General features: G+C 52.6%; 3 long non-coding RNA genes across 3 annotated transcripts; 1 reads left to right on the top strand and 2 right to left on the bottom strand.

Moving 5' to 3' along the window:
- Positions 1–129: 129 nt before the first annotated feature.
- On the bottom strand, positions 130–10,338 carry LOC143827212 (uncharacterized). The gene is made up of 2 exons (XR_013227217.1): positions 10,065–10,338; positions 130–2,420 (listed from the first exon to the last, which is right to left on the bottom strand). It is a non-coding gene; the product is annotated as an uncharacterized LOC143827212 (long non-coding RNA).
- Positions 10,339–16,153: 5,815 nt separating this feature from the next.
- On the top strand, positions 16,154–18,418 carry LOC143827270 (uncharacterized). Its single transcript, XR_013227240.1, has 2 exons — positions 16,154–16,532; positions 17,171–18,418. It is a non-coding gene; the product is annotated as an uncharacterized LOC143827270 (long non-coding RNA).
- Positions 18,419–18,565: 147 nt separating this feature from the next.
- LOC143827269 (uncharacterized) lies at positions 18,566–20,219 on the bottom strand. The gene is made up of 2 exons (XR_013227239.1): positions 19,918–20,219; positions 18,566–19,199 (listed from the first exon to the last, which is right to left on the bottom strand). It is a non-coding gene; the product is annotated as an uncharacterized LOC143827269 (long non-coding RNA).
- Between the last annotated feature and the right edge of the window lie 3 nt (positions 20,220–20,222).

The following is a 20,222-nucleotide window of genomic DNA, read 5'->3' as shown; positions in this document are numbered from 1 at the left end:
TGCTTGTTAAATACCTGGATTTGCACAGATGGCACAGGGAACTTCCTTGCAAACGTCCAAGTGGGAGAAGTCTTCAAAAACGACTGAATAGTAGCTGTGGTATACCTGTCAGAAAAGACACAATGCATATATACGCAAGATTTGTTTTTAAACAAAGAGACTCAATACATCAGTTAATAGACAAAGACATCATCACTCAATATACAGAAAATATACAGAAAACTCATGAGAACATATGGACAGCAGAGGAACAGAGGCAGAATCTGGCTAAGTCCACTCTTACTCGTGTGTAGGAGAGAAAATGGAGTTTCTGTCCTACACACGAGTAAGAGTGGACTTAGCCAGCATTCTGCCTCTGTTCCTCTGCTGTGTTGCTGGCTAAGTCTGATCTTACTCGTGTGTAAGGAAGAAAAAGAACAAGATGTTGTTTCTCCTACACACGAGTAAGAGCAGACTTAGCCAGATTCTGCCTCCATTCCTTCCTCTGCATTTGTGGATCTGCACAGATGGCTCACGGACTCTTCAGTACCTACACAATGTAGAACACAACCCTAGCTGTGCTAAACCTATTAGAAAAAACACACAACACATCTCTACCCACCATTTGTTTTTAAACAAACACACCCGAGACATCAGTCAATATACAGAAAGCACATCATCAAACTGAAGTCCTGTTCAGTTGGACAATGCCACCTGAGGGCTCCCCTGCCCCATCTTCCTCTCTCCCACACACTACTAAGACTGGACACTGGACTTAGCCAGATCCTGCCCCCATTCCTTCCTCTGCCATGATACAAAACAGTGCTTTTGCCTGTTAATACCTGGATGTGCACACTTGGCACAGGGAGCCTTGCTTCCAAACTTCTACTACCTGACACCCACCATTTGTTTTTAAAGAAAGACACCCAATACATCATTTAATACACAGAAACATTAATATACAGAAAGGTAATTCGTCAGACTGAACCAAGTCTTGTGTGTTGTTCCGTTGCACGTAATCCTGTTCAATGCTGCTGGACAGAAAGAAAGGCAGAAACTCAGCATCACACTTATGTCAAATTCCTCTAATTTGGTTGGGAAATATATTTGCTCATGAGAAGACACAGCACTGTTTTGCAAGACAGCACAGGAACAGAAGCAGAATCTGGCTAAGTCCACTCTTACTCGTGTGTAGGAGAGAAACACCATTTTCTCTCCTACACACAAGTAAGAGTGGACTTAGCCAGATTCTGCCTCTGTTCCTCTGCTGTGCTGCTCGCTAAGTCTGGTCTTACTCGTGTGTAGGGGAGAAAAAGAACAAGATGGTGTTTCTCTCCTACACACGAGTAACAACAGACTTAACCACATTCTGCCTCCATAAATCTAAATAAATAAAATAAATAAATTCCTTCCTCTGCCGTTGTGTCGCAAAACACTGCATTTGTGGATCTGCACAGATGGCTCACGGACTCTTCAGCAGCTTCCAAGTCGGAGGAGTCTTCAAAAGGACCTAACGGTAGCTACACAGTGCAGAAGAGAACCCTAGCTGTGCTAAACCTGTTAGAAAAAACACACGACACGAACACACCCAAGACATCACTTAATATACAGAGACGTCACTCAATATACAGAAAGCACATTCGTCGAAGTTCTGCTCGGTTGCCACTCGGACATCTTCCTCACACGTCCCTGGTCAACATGGCTCTGCCAGCAGCCCCCTCTAGGAGCCAACCGATTCTTGTGTGTTGTTCCGTTGCACAGAGTCCCCTTCAATGCTGGAACTCATCATTACAGTTCAGTGGTCTTCGAGGGGGTTTCATTGACTCTTGCAGGTTGCTGCTGTTGGGAGGGGGTCCAAGGAGTCCGTTTTAACACGATTGTACTACAAAACACTGGTGCCCAAAGTATTCTCTCAATGGTTGGGAAATGCATGTGCTCATGAGAAGTTACAGCAGAGGGACGGAGGCAGAATGTGGCTAAGTCCACTCTTCCTCGTGTGTAGGAGAGAAGAAGATGCTGTCCCTCTGCACCCTCTTCTTCTCTCCTACACACGAGTAACAGCAGACTTAGCCAAATTCTGCCTCTGTTCCTTCCTTTGTCATGTTGCAAAACCGTGCATTCATTTGTGCATCTGCACAGATGGCTCAGGGACCTGTGCTAAACCTGCCAGAAAAAAACACACGACACATCTCTACCCACCATTACTTTTTAAACAAAGACAGAAAGGTCATTTGTCAGTCTGACGTCCTGCTCGGTTCTCACTTGGACATCTTCCTCACACGTCCCTGGTTGACATGGCTGTGCCAGCCGCACCCTCTAGGAGCCGACCACGTCTTGTGTGTTGTTCCGTTGCACTGAGTCCCCTTCAATGCTGCTGCAGAAACTCAGCATTACAGTTCAGTGGTCTTCGAGGGGGTTTCATTGACTCTTGCAGGTTGCTCCTGTTGGGAAGGGGTGCAAGGAGTGCATTTTAACACAATTGTACAACAGAACTCTGGTGCCCAAATTATTCTCACTAGTGTGGTTGGGAAACGCATTTACTCATGAGAAGACACAGCACTACCCTTATGACTGTTCCAGCATGAAGGTGACTAGAACAGCATCCACCAAGAAGGCCGGTTTTCCCGGGGACTGAGCTGCACTGACGGGGGATTTCCCGGTCCCGCCAGGAGGCTGGCACCCCATCAAGCAGGGGGGCTCACGTTGCAATCCTGTCCTGGAACCTGGGTATACGGGAATGGATTTTGGGAGGAGAATGAGAACTGGGCATGAGGCAGAAAGAGACCCCCCCCCCCCCACAGCTGCTCTGGAGCAGAAAACAAAAATAAAGCCGTCCCCCCCCCCTTTGCTGGGACCTGCAGCTATTATGGTGGCTCAAGACAAATGGAGTCCAAAAGCACCATTAAGTCCAGCAGAGACTTCTGCAAGGCCTGAGCTTTCGTAGGCAGGCACCTGTCCTCCGACCACGTGGAGCGGGGATCAGGAGAGTGCAGGTACAGAGAAAAGGACAAATCGGTGGCAACGTGGTAAACTGTGTCATCGTGTCCAAATCAACCCATATGGTAATTCTGTGCTAAAACAGCAAATCGGTCCTTTGGACTTCAGGCCTATAAAACTGTCCCTGTTGGGACGTCATGGCAGACGCTTTCCCAGTTGCAAAAAGAACGAGCAGAGACTGGGTGCTGGCCCCCTCCGTCTCCCCCCAAGCGTGGGAGCACCCCCTGCAAGCGACAAGCCGCCCGGGCCAGTTATCCTGTCCTGAGACCAGAGAGTTGAATTCAGAATTACACTAAATATCACCAGCATCACATTGCAGTCACTTTGTCCCAAATAAAATAAAAAGAAGAGGGGATTGTAAGGAATGTGGCTTTAAGAGTTGAATGAGCTTAGCATGCATAGTGAGATAATAATCGCATGTCCTTGTTGAGTCCTGGGGATGCCATTGTTTGGAATGTTGTAATAAACCTGCCTTTCTGCATACTCTCTGTCTGGTCTGTTCTTGAAGTTCCTTTGCAATAAAACAGCCCCTGTGAGGACCCTTAGTGAACGTCCCGGAAGGCTGAATTTTCCCCTCCAGGTTTTCAGGCCTGTGATGTTTGATGTCCGACTCCTGTCCCTTGACTCTTGGGTGGAGGGTTTGACCCCTTTGCCCTTCCTAGTGAACTCAGGGGCACGGTTGGCATTTAAGAGCATAGACATTATAACAAGAGGTGCGCGTGCATAGCCTTCGATGGGGTAAGTGACAACGGGTCCAGTGATTGTGTCATTGGCATGTGTGTGGCAACAAAATAGATATCAGGGTTTGTTGCGAGGTACCAGTGGCCAGCTTCACATTAGACATCTCACTGTTGTGGGCAAGGGGTCATTTGGGATTGGGAGGGGTGTCTGTGTGCAAGAAAAGGTTTGCCCCCCCCCCGAACGTGGCAAAGAGAACTGTCCATGTCAGGCAGAGGTAGGTCCCTGATGACACACCAAACTGTGTGGAGTTGAGAGCTGCATATAACCACGGTGGGTGTTCTGTTAATGTCTCTTTTGCGCCTGTTTTCCAACAAGATGCCTCTTGGTTCTGTTGATCTGTTTCTCAACCTCATTGTTTGGGTACCCCAGTTCCGAGAAGGTTTGTTGCAGATCCTTCCAGTGGGAATGTCCACCTGTGGGATCGGAGCAGATGCGGTTGTAACGTAGAGCCTGCCTGTATACTATGCATTGTTTTTTAAGTTTACGATGGTTGGCCAGAGGCACGCAGGTACGTTTGCCGGTCAGTAGGCTTTCGGTATAAGGTGGTCTCTAGGCATCCATGGTTTATTTTTGCAGTAGGGTCCAAAAAATGTATTTCTTGCACAGATCGCTTCATGGTCAGGTTGACAGTGGGGTGGAAGGCATCGTATGCCTGGGGGAAGGGGTCCAGGGCTTCTCGGCCATGTGTCCAGAGGATACAAATGTCATCCAGGAATCGCAGCTGTAAGACAGGTGTGAGCATTTGGGCTTTTAGGAAGCGATGCTCCAAGTCCGCCATGCAGATGTTGGCCTACTGAGGGGCCCTGTAGGTGCCCACGGCCGTACAACTGCTACAGAGGAACAAGTTGTCACCACATGTGAAGCGGTTATGGGTGAGAACAAAAGGACAGCGTTTGCTGGCCAAATCGAGTGTAGTCTTGTTAGAAATTGTATTCCTAATGGCTTGTAATTCCCCATCCATGGGGGTGAAAACAGTATTCTCGGGAAGGTTGTTCAAAGATTGTCTCGTCCTCAGAGAGTTTGTGGTGTCACAAACATAACTAGAAGCGTTGGTGGCAGAGGGTCTTAGAACAGGGTCCATGCAGCCAGATCCCCCCTGGTGTGAGCGTATATGCCTGAGAGAATGGGGTGTCCTGGGGTGCCAGATTTTGGGCACACGATACAAGGTACCTGGACAAGGTCCCCTTGGTGTGTCTGAAAGGAGTTCTTTCTGAATGTGTAGGGTGAATTCCTTGATAGTTTTGTGTAGTTCTTTTTCATATTCCTGGCTGGGGTCTGAGTCGGGTTCTTTGTAAAAGGTGGCACTTGAGAGCTCTCTTTGAGCCTCCTGGGTGTCGCCCGATCTGTTCATGCTGACAGCAGCTCTTCCTTTATCTGACTCTGTAATCATTGTATCAAAATTGTGCCTAAGGCCGTCAATGATCTTTCTTTCAGCATAGCTGCTATTCCCCTGCGTGCGATGTTGTTTTGGGGCGATCATGTCGGTTTGGACCCTGAGGCTGAAGCAGGCTATGGAGAGGTCCGGTGAGGCTTGGGACCCCCTTGGGGGAGGCTCTTCCCTTGTGTCGTTTCGTTGGCATGTGTGGTCAGCATCCCCTCCTTCGATGGATCGGAGGGACAGTAGGTGCTGTGATGGAGTGGTTTGCAGATGTTGTCCGTTCCTGCTTGTCCTGTTCACGTGTATGTCGAAAGATGTCCTTTAGGCGTACGCATTGCTAGAATGCCTCCAAGTCCCCACAGAATGGGACCATCTCTGTGGCTTCGCCGGGGCAGAAGGACAGACCACATGAGAAAACCAAATGCTCTGCAGGACAGTGGCTGTGCTGTGACAGATTGACAAAAGTGCTGGAGGAATTCTTGTTTTCAGTATCATCCGCCTACTGGTTGCATAGTTGTTTAAAGCTCCGGTAAGACAAACCGAGAATTAAAAACGGCTGGTCTTTCTTCATGGAAGTCGTGCCAAGGGGGTCGATTCCTTGTAGGACTGTCCAGTTCAGAAAGTTTCTCCTTGAACAGCTTCTCTTCGTAGTAGGGGCCACGGATCGGATGCTCAGGCAGTTTCTTGGAGAATGTGACACAGAGTTTTTCTGCAGAGTCTGTTGGGTGAGTGGATTGCCGAGGATTCTGAATCCGCAGTCTTTTAGGTATCATGTCCAGGCGTTTGCATTTGGTAAGAAAGGAAATATCCGCCTGTACCTGTGGAAGTTTCTTTGTCAGGCAGAGGGAGTTCCATTCCCAGCCGCTACACGTGCTGCCTTCCATAAAGAGAGATTCAAGTGGGCAGCCTTGCTGGTTTCAAAGCTCCACTGATTTCACTCCTATATATCTGCACTCTTATGCCTCTTGTTCCATTCTGTGTGCGGAAGTGTGCATGCACATGAAAGCTCACACGAATACATCTTTCTTGAGCTTTAAGGGGCTGCTGGACTCAATTTTTGTTGTGTAGGTCTGAAGTAGCACAAGAAACAGAGTCCAGCAGCACCTTAAAGCCCAAGAACGATTTATTCAAGGTGTGAGCTTTTGTGTGCAGACAAAATGGAACAAGACTCATAAGAGTAATGATATATATAAGAGTGAAATCAGTGGAGGTGGGAAACCAGCAGGGCTGCCCACTTGAATCTCTCTTTAAGGAAGGCACCACCTTTAGTGGCTTGGAATGGAACTCCCTCCGCCTTACAAAGAAACTTGCACAGCTACAGACTGATATTTCCTTTCTTACTAAATGCAAACGCCTTGACATGATACCTAAAAGACTGCGGATTACGAATCCTTGGCAATCGACTTACCCTACGGAAAATTTTGTGTCACATCGTCCAAGAAACTACCTCAGCATCTGATCTGTGGCCTGTACTACAAAGAGAATCTGCTCAAGGAGAAACTTTCTGAACTGGACATCTACAAGGAATTGACCCACTTGGCACAACTTCCATGAAGAAAGTCCAGCCATCTTCAGTTCTCGGTTTGACTTACCGAAACAGCCGGAGCTTTAAACAACTATGCAACCCAAAGGCAGATAATACTGAAAAGAAGAATTCCTCCAACACTATTGTCGGCCTCCGTCCTGCAGAGCATTCGGATCTCTCACGTGGTCTGTCCTTCTGCCCTGGCAAAGCCACAGAGATGGTTTCGTTCCATGAGGACTTGGAGACATTCTTGCAATGTTTATGCCTAAAGGACATCTTTCGACATACACGTGAACAGGACAAGCAGGAATGGACAACATCTGCACACCACTGCATCACAGCATCTACTGTCCCTCCGATCAACCGAAGGAGGGGATTCTGACCACCACATACCAACGAAACAACACAAAGGGAGAGCCTCCCCCCAGGGGGTTCCAAGCCTCACCGGACCTCTCCATAGCCTGCTTCCGCCACAGGGTCCAAACCGACGTGATCGCCCAAAAACAATATCGCACGCAGTGGAATAGCAGCTATGCTGAAAGGAAGGCCATGAAGGACTTAGGCACAATCTGGACATAATAATTACTGAGGCAGAGAAAAGAGGAGCTGCTGTCAGTATGAACAGATCGGGCGACACCCAGGAGGCTCAAAGACAGCTTTCAAGTGCCACCTTTTACAAAGAACCCGACTCAGACCCCAGCCAGGAATATGAAAAAGAACTACACAAAACTATCAAGGAATTCACCCCACACATTCAGAAAGAACTCCTTTCAGACACACCAAGGGGACCTTGTCCAGGTACCTTGTATCGTGTGCCCAAAATCTGGCACCCCAGGACACCCCATTCTCTCAGGCATATACGCTCACAACAGGGGGGATCTGGCTGCATGGACCCTGTTCTAAGACCCTCTGCCACCAACGCTTCTAGTTATGTTTGTGACACCACAAACTCTCTGAGGACGAGACAATCTTTGAACAACCTTCCTGAGAATATTGCTTTCGCCCCCATGGATGGGGATTTACAAGCCATTAGGAATACAATTTCTAACAAGACTACAGTCGACTCGGCCAGCAAAGGCTGCCCTTTTGTTCACACCTGTAACTGCTTCAGACGTGGTGACAACTTGTTCCTATGTAGCAATGGTACGGCCGTGGGCACCTACAGGGCCCCTCAGTAGGCCAACATCTGCATGGCGGACCTGGAGCATCGCTTCCTAAAAGCCCAAATGCTCACACCTGTCTTACAGCTGCGATTCCTGGATGACATTTGTATCGTCTGGACACATGGCCGAGAAGCCCTGGACCCCATTCCCTCAGGCATACGATGCCTCCCACCCCACTGTCAACCTGACCATGAAGCGATCTATGCAAGAAATAAATTTTTGGACCCTACTGCAAAAATAAACCATGGATGCCTACAGACCAGCTTATACCGAAAGCCTACTGACCGACAAACGTACCTGCGTGCCTCTGGCCAACCATCGTAAACCTAAAAATCAATGCATAGTATACAGGCAGGCTCTACGTTACAACCGCATCTGCTCCGATCCCACAGGTGGACATTCCCACTGGAAGGATCCGGAAGGATCTGCAACAAACCTTCTCGGAACTGGGCTACCCAAACAATGAGGTTGAGAAACAGATCAACAGAACCAAGACGCATCTTGTTGGAAAACAGGCGCAAAAGAGACATTAACAGAACACCCACCGTGGTTATATGCAGCTCTCAACTCCACACAGTTTGGTGCGTCATCAGGGACTTACCTCTGCCTGACATGGACAGTTCTCTTTGCCACGTTCGGGGGGGGGGGGGCAAACCTTTTCTTGCACACAGACACCCCTCCCAATCCCAAATGACCCCTTGCCCAGAACAGTGAGATGTCTAATGTGAACCTGGCCACTGGTACCTCGCAATGAACTCAGATGCCTACTTTGTTGCCACACACATGCCAATGACACAATCAGTCGACCCGTTGTCACTTACCCCATCGAAGGCTATGCACACGGGCCTCTTGTTATAATGTCTATGCTCTTAAATGCCAACCGTGCCCCTGAGTTCACTAGGCAGGGCAAAGGGGTCAAACCCTCCACCCAAGAGTCAAGGGACACGAGTCGGACATCAAACATCACAGGCCTGAAAACCTGGAGGGGAAAGTTCAGCCTTCCGGGACGTTCACTAAGGGACCTCAAAGGGGCTGTTTTATTGCAAAGGAACTTCAAGAACAGACCAGACAGAGAGTATGCAGAAAGGCAGGTTTATTACAACATTCAAAACAATGGCATCCCCAGGACTCAACAAGGACATGCGATTATTATCTCACTATGCATGCTAAGCTCATTCAACTCTTATAACCACATTCCCTACAATCCCCTCTTCTTTTATTTTATTTGGGACAATGTGACTGCAATGTGATGCTGGTGATATGTAGTGTAATTCTGAATTCAACTCTCTGGTCTCAGGACAGGATAACTGGCCCGGGCGGCTTGTCACTTCCAGGGGTGCTCCCACGCTTGGGGGGAGATGGAGGGGGCCAGCACCCAGTCTCTGTTTGATCTTTTTGCAACTGGGAAAGCATCTGCCATGACGTCCTAACAAGGACAGTTTTATTCCTCCAATGTTTTTCTGAGCTACGCCTGAAGTCCAAAGGACCGATTTGCTGTTTTAGCACAGAATTACCATATGGGTTGATTTGGACACGATGACACAGTTTACCACGTTGCCACCGATTTGTCCTTTTCTCTGTCCGTGCACTCTCCTGATCCCTGCTCCACGTGGTCGGAGGACAGGTGCCTGCCTACGAAAGCTCAGGCCTTGCAGAAGTCTCTGCTGGACTTAAAGGTGCTTTTGGACTCCATTTGTCTTGAGCCACCATAATAGCTGCAGGTCCCAGCAAAGGGGGGGGGGGGCGGCTTTATTTTTGTTTTCTGCTCCAGAGCAGCTGTGGGGGGGGGGTCTCCTTCTGCCTCATGCCCAGTTCTCATTCCCCTCCCAAAATCCACCCCCGCACACCCGGGTTCCAGGCAGGGATTCCAACGTGAGCCCCCCTGCTTGCAGGGGTGCCAGCCTCCCGGTGGGACCGGAAAATCCCCTGTCAGTCCAGGTCAGTCCCGGGCGGGAGGAAGAGCGGCTTGGAGGGGGCGCCCCATGCCCAGGTCTCCCGGGGAGGACTTGGCAACCAAAGCCTGTGGCCAGAGGGGGGCGAAAAGACCCTGCGTGTCGCACTGCGGTTGCCACCCTCCCGGCCGGGGCTGGAGCCCCCATTCCCGCTGACCGGAGGAACCAGGAGGGGGGAGGGGCCGCTCTGGGGGGCCACTTCAGGCCGACGCGGGAGCCCCCCCGGGCCTACCCTGACTGCGCCGCCCCCGCCCGGAGCCCCCGAAGAGAAGAAGGCCGAAGAAAGAGCGAAAAGAACAAAAAAAGGACGCGGAACGCGCAACACCTACCTCCCGGAAGTCGCACGCGGACGAACAGACGCCGAGACCGGAAACGCGCACCTTTTCATATGGCCCCGCCCCCTCAGATTGATCCAATCACGAAGCACTACCTAGCCAATCGCCTCGCCCGGCGCCGCACACTCCATTTCGATTGGTCAGACTATCCGTCACTCCAGCATCCCCTACTCGTACAGCCCTCGCGGCCCAAGCCAATCACACGGGGCGCCTTAACCAATCGACGCACACTACTCCGCAGCCTCCATTCCGATTGGCCGGACCGACCTTCCCCTTTCATTGGACGCTGCAGGAAGAGAGGTGGGGAAAGTAACGTCATCGGCGCGGGGCGAAGCGTTGGATTGCGGGGAATGTAGTGTATTTTGGGAAACGGATAGTCGGTCGCCTATCTTCGGGCGTGGGTAATAGACTACAATTCCCGGCATTCGCAGCTTCCCGGCGTAGTGCGCATGACCGCCTCTGTTCTCGGTGGGAGACAGGACTTCAATTCCCGGTATGCCTAGCTGCACGGCATAGTGCGCATGACGGCCTGTGTCCACCGATTGGGAAAGGACTACCGTTCCCAGCATTCTCAGCTGCCCGGCGTAATGCGCATGACTGAGGACTTAGCGTGAAAAGCGGCGGCTGCCTCCCTTGCAACCGCGTCATTTCCCACTTTGGCCACAAGACGGCAGCCTTTCCTCTCCCTCTTCTCTCCCCCCCCCCCCCGTGCTTCTTCCCAGCTGGGCGGAGCATATTCCTATATTCTGGCCGTCAATGGAGATGCATAGCAGGTGCTGCCGTCTGGCGGACAAACTGGGGAAATACGCGGGTAAAACTGGCCCGCGACTCCCATCCTGTGGCAAGTTTGAGAACCGCAAGACCAGGAGGGGGAGATGGGCTGCCCCGAAACGGCTCAGCTCAAAATGGACAGTGTGCAGGACAAATTAATCTCAATAGAGAAATAAATAAATAATAAATAAATAAGTATCCAGAAAGGATGAGCTGCCCCAGGGCCGTGCCTGGAGGTCCTCCATTCCCGCTGATTCGCTGGCCGCAGAGATGGGAGGCCTGGGCCGCTGTGGAAGGCAGACTCGGTGGCCTTGAGCCCCCCTCCTCCTCCACAGGCAGCCAGCTGGGAGGCCTTGGGCCAGTCGCAGTCCTGATAGAGCTGTTCTCACACAGCAGTTCTCTCAGGGCTCTCCCAGCCCCCCCTCCCTCTCAGGATAAGCTGCCCCAGGGCCGTGCCTGGAGGTCCTCCATTCCCGCTGATTCGCTGGCCGCAGAGATGGAAGGCCGGGGCCGCTGTGTGAGCCCCCCTCCTCCTCCACAGGCAGAAAGCTGGGAGGCCTTGGGCCAGTCGCAGTCCTGATAGAGCTGTTCACACACAGCAGTTCTCTCAGGGCTCTCCCAGCCCCCCACCCCACCCTCAGGATGGCTGCTGTGTGGAGAGGAAAGGCGATCGGAAGCCCCTTTGAGACTCCTTCAGATAGAGAAAAGCCGGGTAAAAACCCTCACAGGGCTCTTGGGGGAAATGGAAATGTCAGAAGTTTGTGCCTCCTCCCAGCTCCCTGGAGGAAAAGTGGGAGGAAACACGCTAAGCACACCCTGGCTCTCCAAGCCAGAACTCTCTTTCTGCTGGCCTTGCAGGAATGTACAAAACTAAGGTGACCAGATTGTCCCACTTTTGGAGGGACATCTGGGGGCACCTGGCCATACTATTTTTGCGTTCTATGAAAATTTCTGTTGCTCCACGTAGACCAAATTTTTAATCATGAACCCACCCAGTCAATGGTGTTCCGCTTTACCAATGTTACAATCTGGTCACCTTATACAAAACTGCAGTCGTCTTTTCGCCCAAAAACCAACCTGTCCTGTTCCCAATGTTGGGGACCTGATAGATAAGCAAAGACGCTCTCTGGCCACGTTCGGGCCTCCGTCTCAGGATGAACCTGCATGGTGGGTTGATCTGCAACCCAGAAGCCTCTTCACAGCACCCCCTTTTGGGAAGCCTGCCAGGGGGTGTCTCATGACTTGGATTTCAAGCCCCCCCCCCATCTCATCCATCTTTGTTTCCGCTTCCCCCTTCCAGAGAGACCACTGTTCAGCAGCACGCCGGAGAGACAGACCCCTTCCGTACGATGGGAAAGAGAAAGACGCCTTCCGGCTGCCCAAAGAGTGCCCAAAGATCTAAAAGCTCAATTCTGCGCTCCCCCACATGCAACCAGCTGGGTGACCTGGGGCTCGCCACGGCACTGATAAAACTGTTCTGACCGGGCAGTGATATCAGCGCTCTCCCAGCCTCACCCACCCCACAGGGTGTCTGTTGTGGGGAGAGGAATGGGAAGGCGACTGTAAGCCGCTTTGAGCCTACTTCGGGTAGGGAAAAGCAGCATATAAGAACCAACTCTTCTTCTTCTTGTCCTTCGCTGACTAGATATGGAGTCTCTCAGTGACTCGTTTCATATAGATGAATGAATGGTCTGTTGTTCCCTGGTGATACACCCAAAATGTAATGAATAAATAAAATAAATACGTGTATCATTTCTAAAGAAGAAATGAGCTCTGTTGAAGCAGCGTGAAATCTTTCTCCCAAGAATGCATTTTGGTGTGTCCTGCAAAGGTCAAAGGGACAGCCGCTGGGTCCCTTGAGAGCTTCCTAAAAAGGAGTCTGGGGTGAAGGGATCCGGGCCAGAGCTCTGCCCGAAGTCCGGCCCTTGGCCCAGGGCGTAGCTCTGCCCTCTTGGCCCGAGCAGGAGAGACGGCTTCAGTGGGACAGTGAAGGAGGTGGGCCAAGGGGCCCGGAGGCCTCAATTCTGGGCTGGGAAACAAGACTACTGTTTTGTTCTTTTAGGAAGCCTGCCAGAGGCCTCAATTCTGGGCTGGGAAATACCCGGAGCCTGTCGAGCAAGACTTCTGTTCTCACTAAATGTCTCTTGCCCTTAAGTCTGGGTTTGGAACCTAAAGGTCGAGCTAGTAGGAAAATTTAAAATAGAAATATTTATTACAGTAAAGTGCATATATTAAAATCAACAACATCAATGAATCACAATAATATACTGTATAAGACCTTCAGTAATATTTATTTATATTTATATACTGCCGCTCTCAAATGTCTCACGGCGGTTTACAAAATCCATGAATACAATAAAATCCTCTAAAATCACCCATTAAAGCACATTTAGAACACTAGCATAATATCAGATGGCGGACAATAAATATTACCAGTCCCCCCCGCCCCCCCATTCAGCATGAGTCTGTCGCTCTCTATGTGGAAGCTTTGAAGGACTTCATTAATTCCAGCTAGAGATCCTCAGCTCAAAAAGGCCTGGCCCAGGTTGAGGCCTGGCGTAGGTCCCAGGGGCCCAGGACAACCCGCAAGTTCAGACCCACGGAGCGAAGAGCCCTGCGGGGGCATAAGCAGGTAAGAGGTCCTGCAGATACGCAGGCCGCATAAAGCCTTAAGGGTTAAAACCAGAACCTTAAACTTGATCCGGAAGCAGACTGGTAACCTGTGCAGATGGTGTAGCACCAGCTGAATAGGGGCCCTCCACCATGTACCAGTGAGGACCAATGCAGCCGCATTTTTTACCAGCTGCAATTTCTGGGTCAAAGCCAAGGGTAGGCCTGCATAGTTACAGGAGTCTAGTCTGGAAGTGACCGTTGCATGGATCACTGTCGCCAAGTGTTCAGAGGACATGGTGGGGCGCTTGTAGCCGTGCTTGGCACAGATGGAAAAATGCCATTCGGGCTACTTTCGTGATCTGAGCCTCCGTGGAAAGGGAGGCATCAAAGATCACGCCCAAATTCCTGGCTGTTGGTGCAGGTGCTAATTGCGCACCATCCAGGCATGGGAGGCACGCTTCCTGATCCTGCCCCCTGCTACCCAGCCACAGGACCTCCGTCTTGGAGGGGTTAAGTTTCAGGTGATTCTGCCTGAGCCATCCAGCCACTGCTTCTAAACATGTGGCAAATGTATCCGGGGGGGTGGGGGAGTCCAGCCTGCCATCCATTAGGAGGTAGAGCTGGGTGTCATCTGCATGTTGATGGTAACCCAGCACGTAGCCCCCCGGCCAGCTGGGCTAGAGGAGGCATATGGAGGTTAAAGAGCGTAGGGGAGAGTATCGCCCCCTGAGGTTCTCCACAAGGGAGTCCGGAAGGGGCCAACAACTCCTCCCTCACAGCAACCCCCTGTGTCGGGTTCCAGAGAAAATAGACTTTAGTGCAGTCCCCCTAATCCCGGCCCTGGCAAGGCAGCGGGCCAAAATCTCGTGGTCCACGCATCAAATGCGGCCGACAGATCTAAAAGCACGAGAATGGCCGAACCACCTCGATCCAGCTCGCGCCGGATATCCGTCAAGGCAAACAACTCTACGCCGTGGCCAGGCCGGTATGGATCAAGGACCGAAGTTTCTTCCAAGGAGCTGGTCCGACATGCGACTCAGATCAGTCAAGCACCTACTAGCCTGAGTAGTACGCTAAATCCACCCCCCTCAGTGTCTGCCCCACTTTCATTCAACATGTTTTTAATTCTTCACATCTGCACTTGACTAATAAATAGTCGTAGTTTAAGTTTTCCTTCCAGCTCAACCTTTGGGTCTCTTACTTGTCTCGTTAGGTACAGGTTTGTTTCCCTTTTTGGTGTGGTCAGGTAACTCTCGAGGCTGGAGTCCCACCATGATCCCCATGAAGCACCTTGGCCTCCGTCTGCTCTTCTTCCTCGAGAGTCCTGTAAAATGTCAGGATTTGGGGGCATTACTTTGGATTGGAGCAGCATGCCCCTCCCAGGCCTGGGCCTTCCCTTAGAGAGGGGCCTCGGCCCCCAGTCCCAGAAGGACTCCGGGGCTTGGTCGGCTGCAGGGAGGAGCAGAAGGCGCAGGCGGTGCCGGCTTCTCTCTTTGGGGAGCGGGGAGGCAGGAGAAGAAGAGCCCCGGAGGAGACCAGCAGGGCCCCCACCGTTAGAGTCGCGGACCAGTTTTCTCCGCGTCTTTTCCCAGTTTGGCCGCCAGACGGCAGCACCTGCTATGCATGTCTATGAGGAAAAAGGGGCAGCCGCTATTGCCGCTAAGTCGCCCGTCATGCGCACTGCGCCGGGCAGCAGGGAATGCCGGGAAGTCCTTCCCCCCCCCCAGCCGCGTCAAGGGAGGGAGCGGGGGGGGGCAAGATGCACCGTCGGCCCCCCGACCGCCGCCGCCGCCCTTCCCTCGCACGCAAGGCAGAGCTCGGGCGTCGGGGCTGCGTGGAACGCCTCGGCGGTGTCCATCACGCACCGGAAATTGAGAGGCGTGTACTATTTTCCTACCTCTTAGGGCAGAATGCATCGGAAATGTAGAGGCGGGGACGTACTTTCCTACCTCTTAGGGCACCTTAGTGCACCGGCTAAGAGACCCGGTCGGAAACTAGGGCCATAAGCTCAGTCGTTCCGATTAGCGGGCAGAAGCCGGACTTCCAAACATAACCATTTCCGGGTCGACATGGATGCAGAAATCCGGACGCTAGTTTAGAAAGAATGCCGGGAATTGTAGTCCTCTTATAACCGTGGACACGGAAGAGCATGCGCACTACACCAGGCACCACGGAATGCCGGGAACAGTAGTCCTTTCAATACCCGAGGACACTGGAGAGCATGCGCACTAGGTAGTGCAGCAAAGACTGCCGGGAATAGTAGTCCTTTTTCCACCCGCGGACACCAGTGAGCATGCGTACTACGCAGAGGAGCAGGGAATGCTGGGAATAGTACTCCTTTCAACACCCGTGGACACTGGAGAGCGTGCGCACTATGCAGAGCTGCAGAGAATGCCGGGAATCGAAGTCCTTTCCCCACCCGCGGACACTGAAGAGCATGCGCACTACGCAGGGCAGCAGGGGTTGCCGGGAATAGTAGTCCTTTCAACACCCGTGGACACAGTCGAGCATGCGTACTACGCAGGGCAGCGGGGGGTGCCGGGAATAGAAGTCCTTTCCCCACCCGCGGACACTAATGGGCATGCGCACTAGGCAGGGCAGCAGAGAATGCCGGGAATAGAAGTCCTTTCCCCATCCGCGGTCACTGATGGGCATGCGCCCTACGCAGGGCAGCAGGTCTTGCCGGGAATTGTATTCCTTTGCCCACCCGAGGAGACGCGAGGCCCACCTTGTGTCTCCCCTCAGAGACGACATTCCCCACAATCCATTGCTTCGACCCGCCGATGATTGACGTTGCCTTCCCTGACCATTTCCTCACACGGCCAATCAAAGAGGAAGGCGGGGCGTCCGAAGAGACAGGCCAATCGGAAGGGAGTCTCAGGCGTAGTGCGAAGCGATTGGCTAAGGCGCGGCCCGCGATTGGCTGCAGCCGCTTCCGGAACGAGCCGCGGGCGCAGATATTAATTGTTATTATTGTTATTATTACTATTTTAAATAGGTGCTTATTGGCCGCATTAGGCCCGGGCCCCGGGGCTCCGGCCAGAGTGACCAGAAGCGCAGCTCCTCCTGCGATCCCGTGTGAGACCCGAGTCCACAGGCAGCCCGGAGAGGCCCTGGGCCAGTCACAGTCCTGATCGAGCTCATCTCACACAGCAGTTCTCTCTGAGCTCTCCCAGTCCCCCCCCCCTCCCTCTCAGGCGTCCTTGGTGGGGAGAGGAAAGGGAAGGCGACTGGAAGCCCCTTTGGGACTTCCTTCGGGTAGAGAACAGCCGGGTATAAAAGCCTCCCAGGGCTGTTTTTGGGGAAATGGACATGGCAGAGGTTTTCTTCCCCTTGCAGCTCCCTGGAGGAAAAGTGGGCAGAAGCGCGCTCAGCAGACCGGGGCTCTCCAAGCCAGAACACCCCCCCCCTCTCTGACCAGGCAGGCCCCACAGGAACTTCGCACAAAGCCCACTCTCCCGTCCCGTTCTTCCTGTGGGGGGCCTGATAGATAAGGCAAGGCGCTCTCTGCCCACGTTCGGGCCTCCTGTCTGGGGGTGAACCTGCGTGGTGGGCTGATCTGGAGCCCAGAAACGTCTTGGTGCATCCAGCCAAGCACCCCCTTGGCCCCGGTGGCCAGGCAGAGTCTTCCTGCTGCAAGGGGGTGTCTCGTGACCTGGATTTGAGCCCCCCCCCCTCCCCATCTCATGCATCTTTTTTCCGCTTCCCCCTTCCAGAGAGATCACCGTTCAGCAGCACGCCGGGGAGACAGACCCCCTCCGGACGATGGGAGCCATCAGAGAGAGAAGGACGCCTTCCGGGTGCCCAAAGAGGGACTCCTCACCCCACCTCTTCTGCTGCCTGAAGGCGGGGGGGATAATTTATTTCAGAGAGGTCAGTCGATTCTGTTTTTAAATCATTTGTAGCTAGGCAATAATTTAATTGTGTTTGAAAAGGGGGGAAAGCACTCAAGGCACTTTGTGGGGAATGGGGATTAAAAGAGGCAGTGGTACGCCCGTTGTTCAAAAATACATCCTTGGCTCTGGAGCCTGACAACTACCGCCCCGTCTCGCATCTTGCGTTTCTGGTGTGCAACTCCTAGCGACTCACTCCGCCGGGAACCTGGGCCTGATCCTGGATGCTTCCCTTACAATGGCAGCCCAGGTCACAAAGGTAGAACGGCTGGCCTTCTTCCACCTCCGCCAAGCAAACCGGCTAGCGCCCTACCTGGACCCAGAGCACCTGGCCAGAGTGATCCACGCGACCGTCCCCTGTAGGCGGGACTTCTGCAGCTCGCTCTACGCAGGCCTACCCTTATCCTTGACCCGGAAACTAAAACTGGTGCAGAACGCCGCGGCCGGGATTCTCACTAAGACATCATGGAGATCTCACATCTGGCCGGTACTCCAAGAACTCGGCTGGCTCCCAGTTGAATTCCGGATTAAGCTCAAGGTTTTGGTAATCACCTTTAAGGCCGTATGCGATCTGGGCCCAGTGTACCTGAGAGACCGCCTCCCTGCCTATACCCCCAGAAGAGCTCTACGCTCCGCCACTTCCAACTGGCTGCGGATCCCTGGCCCTAAAGAGGCACGTCGGACCTCAACAAAGGCCAGGGCCTTTTCAGTCCTGGCCCCCACCTGGTGGAAGGAGCTCCCCGAAGTGATCAGGGCCCTGCCGGAACTTCAACAATTCCACAGGGCCTGCAAAAATGAGCTTTTCCACCAGGCATTTGCTTGAGGCCAACTGACCCATAACATCTACAGGTCCCCCCCACCCCAAACTGAGAGGTCGAACCTATCAAGGATGTGTCAAAGTTATGGTTGTCAAAATACTGTTCTAGTTCTAGTTGGTATGTTATTGTTGTTATGTTGTTATATTGATACTGATACCGTTCCATGGAGTGTTCTGAAATGTTTTCTGTAAACCGCCCAGAGCCGTAGGGAAGGGCGGTATAAAAATCTAAATAAATAGATAAATGTTCTGAATTCTCTGTGTTTAAAGGTGTTAAAATCTCACAGTCCTCCTTTCCCTGAGAGCCCCACTTAGGTGGGGCAATACCTGCATCCCACTCCCCGCTTTTAAAAGCACAAAGGAATTCTCAAGGGTTGACCGATTTTTGAAATGTGGCAACCTTTGGAGTAACTTCAGCATGATGGATTTATTTTTTTTACTGAATGCAACTTTCTTTCTTTCCTTTCTGACGGGGCACAGTCCTGAGCTGCATCACTTTGCGCATGTGTGCTCTGTTCTGCCACTCCAAGGGCTTTTGGGGGGAGGTATCTTTTTGTGGGTGTGCACTGGAAGCTGCAGGAGCAAACCCCCCCCCCCCAAGACTCCTTGAGCAGGCAGAAGTTCATTGGCTCTCCAGGTTTGTTCCGCAGTGCAGATCTTCCTAGCTCTCCCTCAGCCTCCAGTCCAGCTACTCGGGGCTTAAAGGGCTTAGGGGAGCAGAGACGACACAACTCCCTGCAGGCATCCAGCAAAGGGTGGAGCTGCTCCCTAAGCACAGAGGTGCCGGCAAAGTGAAGGACACCCTGTCACTGCTTCCCTGCAAGGAACGGTAAGAATTCTGCTCCTACTTGGACATAGCTGGGAGCCACTAACAAAGCGGCCACCGTTCTCCTTGGGGAAGCTGGGACTGCTCGCTTTAGGCGTTTCTCTGTGATTTGAACGAGGCCTTGTCCTTCGCTGACCGGGCATGGAGTCTCCGGGAATCTCGTTCCGTATGGACAGCCGTGCATAGATGAACGAACGGGCCGTCGTTCCCTGTTGATACACCCAAAACACAATAAATAAATATGTATAATGGCTAAAGGTGAAGCAGCGTGAAATCTTTGTCCCAGGAATGCCTTTTGGTGTGTCCTGCAAAGGACAAAGGAACAGCCATTTGGCTCCTCTTAAAGAGGAGTCTCAGGTGAAGGGATCCAGGCCGGAGCTCTGCCCGAAGTCCGGCTCTTGGACCAGGGCGTAGCTCTGCCCTATTGGCCCGAGCAGGAGAGATGGTTCTGTGGGACGGCGAAGGAGACGGGCTCTCCCGCCAAGGGGCCCTGAATTCTGGGCCGGGAAACACCCAGAGCGTGTAGAGCGAGACCTCTGTTCTCCCTGAATGTCTCTTGCCCTTCAGTCTGGGTTTGGAACCTAACGTTTGGGCTCGGAGGAAAATATAAAATAGAGATGTTTATTACAGCAAAGGGCAAATATTAAAACTTAAAGACAGTGAATCACAATAGACCCTCTGCAATAAGGCATGCGCATTCTGACCCCCAGGGTCTTCCTCGGTGGCCAGGATATTTAAAATGCCCCATTGGACTAAGGTTTAGGCTTCTGGGGTGAGGATCTGAGGATCTGCCTGGCCCGGAGGCACCAGGAGGGGAGGGGAGGAGGGAGCCCCCCCCCCCGGGCCTACTTCGACTGCGCCGCCCCCGCCCGGAGCCCCCGGAGAGAAGAAGGCCGAAGAAAGAGCGAAAAGAACGAAAAGACCTACCTGCCGGAAGTTGCACGCGGAAGAACAGACGGCGCGGACATTTTCATGTGGCCCCGCCCCCTGCGCCTCAGCCAATCACGAAGCATGGCCTAGCCAACCGCCTCGCCCGGCGCCGCAGCCTTTCTTCCGATTGGTCTGCCTTGTCCGTCACTCCACCATCCCCTCTTCGTCCCGCCCTCGCCGCCTCAGCCAATCGCACGGGGCGTCTTAACCCATCGACGCACAAGACGCCTCCGACTCTCATCCGATTGGCCGGACCTAACTTCCCCTTTGATTGGACGCCGGAGGAAGATAGGCGGGGAATA

This window comes from Paroedura picta, chromosome 17, assembly GCF_049243985.1.
Source record: "Paroedura picta isolate Pp20150507F chromosome 17, Ppicta_v3.0, whole genome shotgun sequence".
NCBI lineage: Eukaryota > Metazoa > Chordata > Lepidosauria > Squamata > Gekkonidae > Paroedura > Paroedura picta.
The sequence above is the reverse complement of the archived record's forward strand: the minus strand, read 5'-3'. Positions and strand labels throughout refer to the sequence as shown.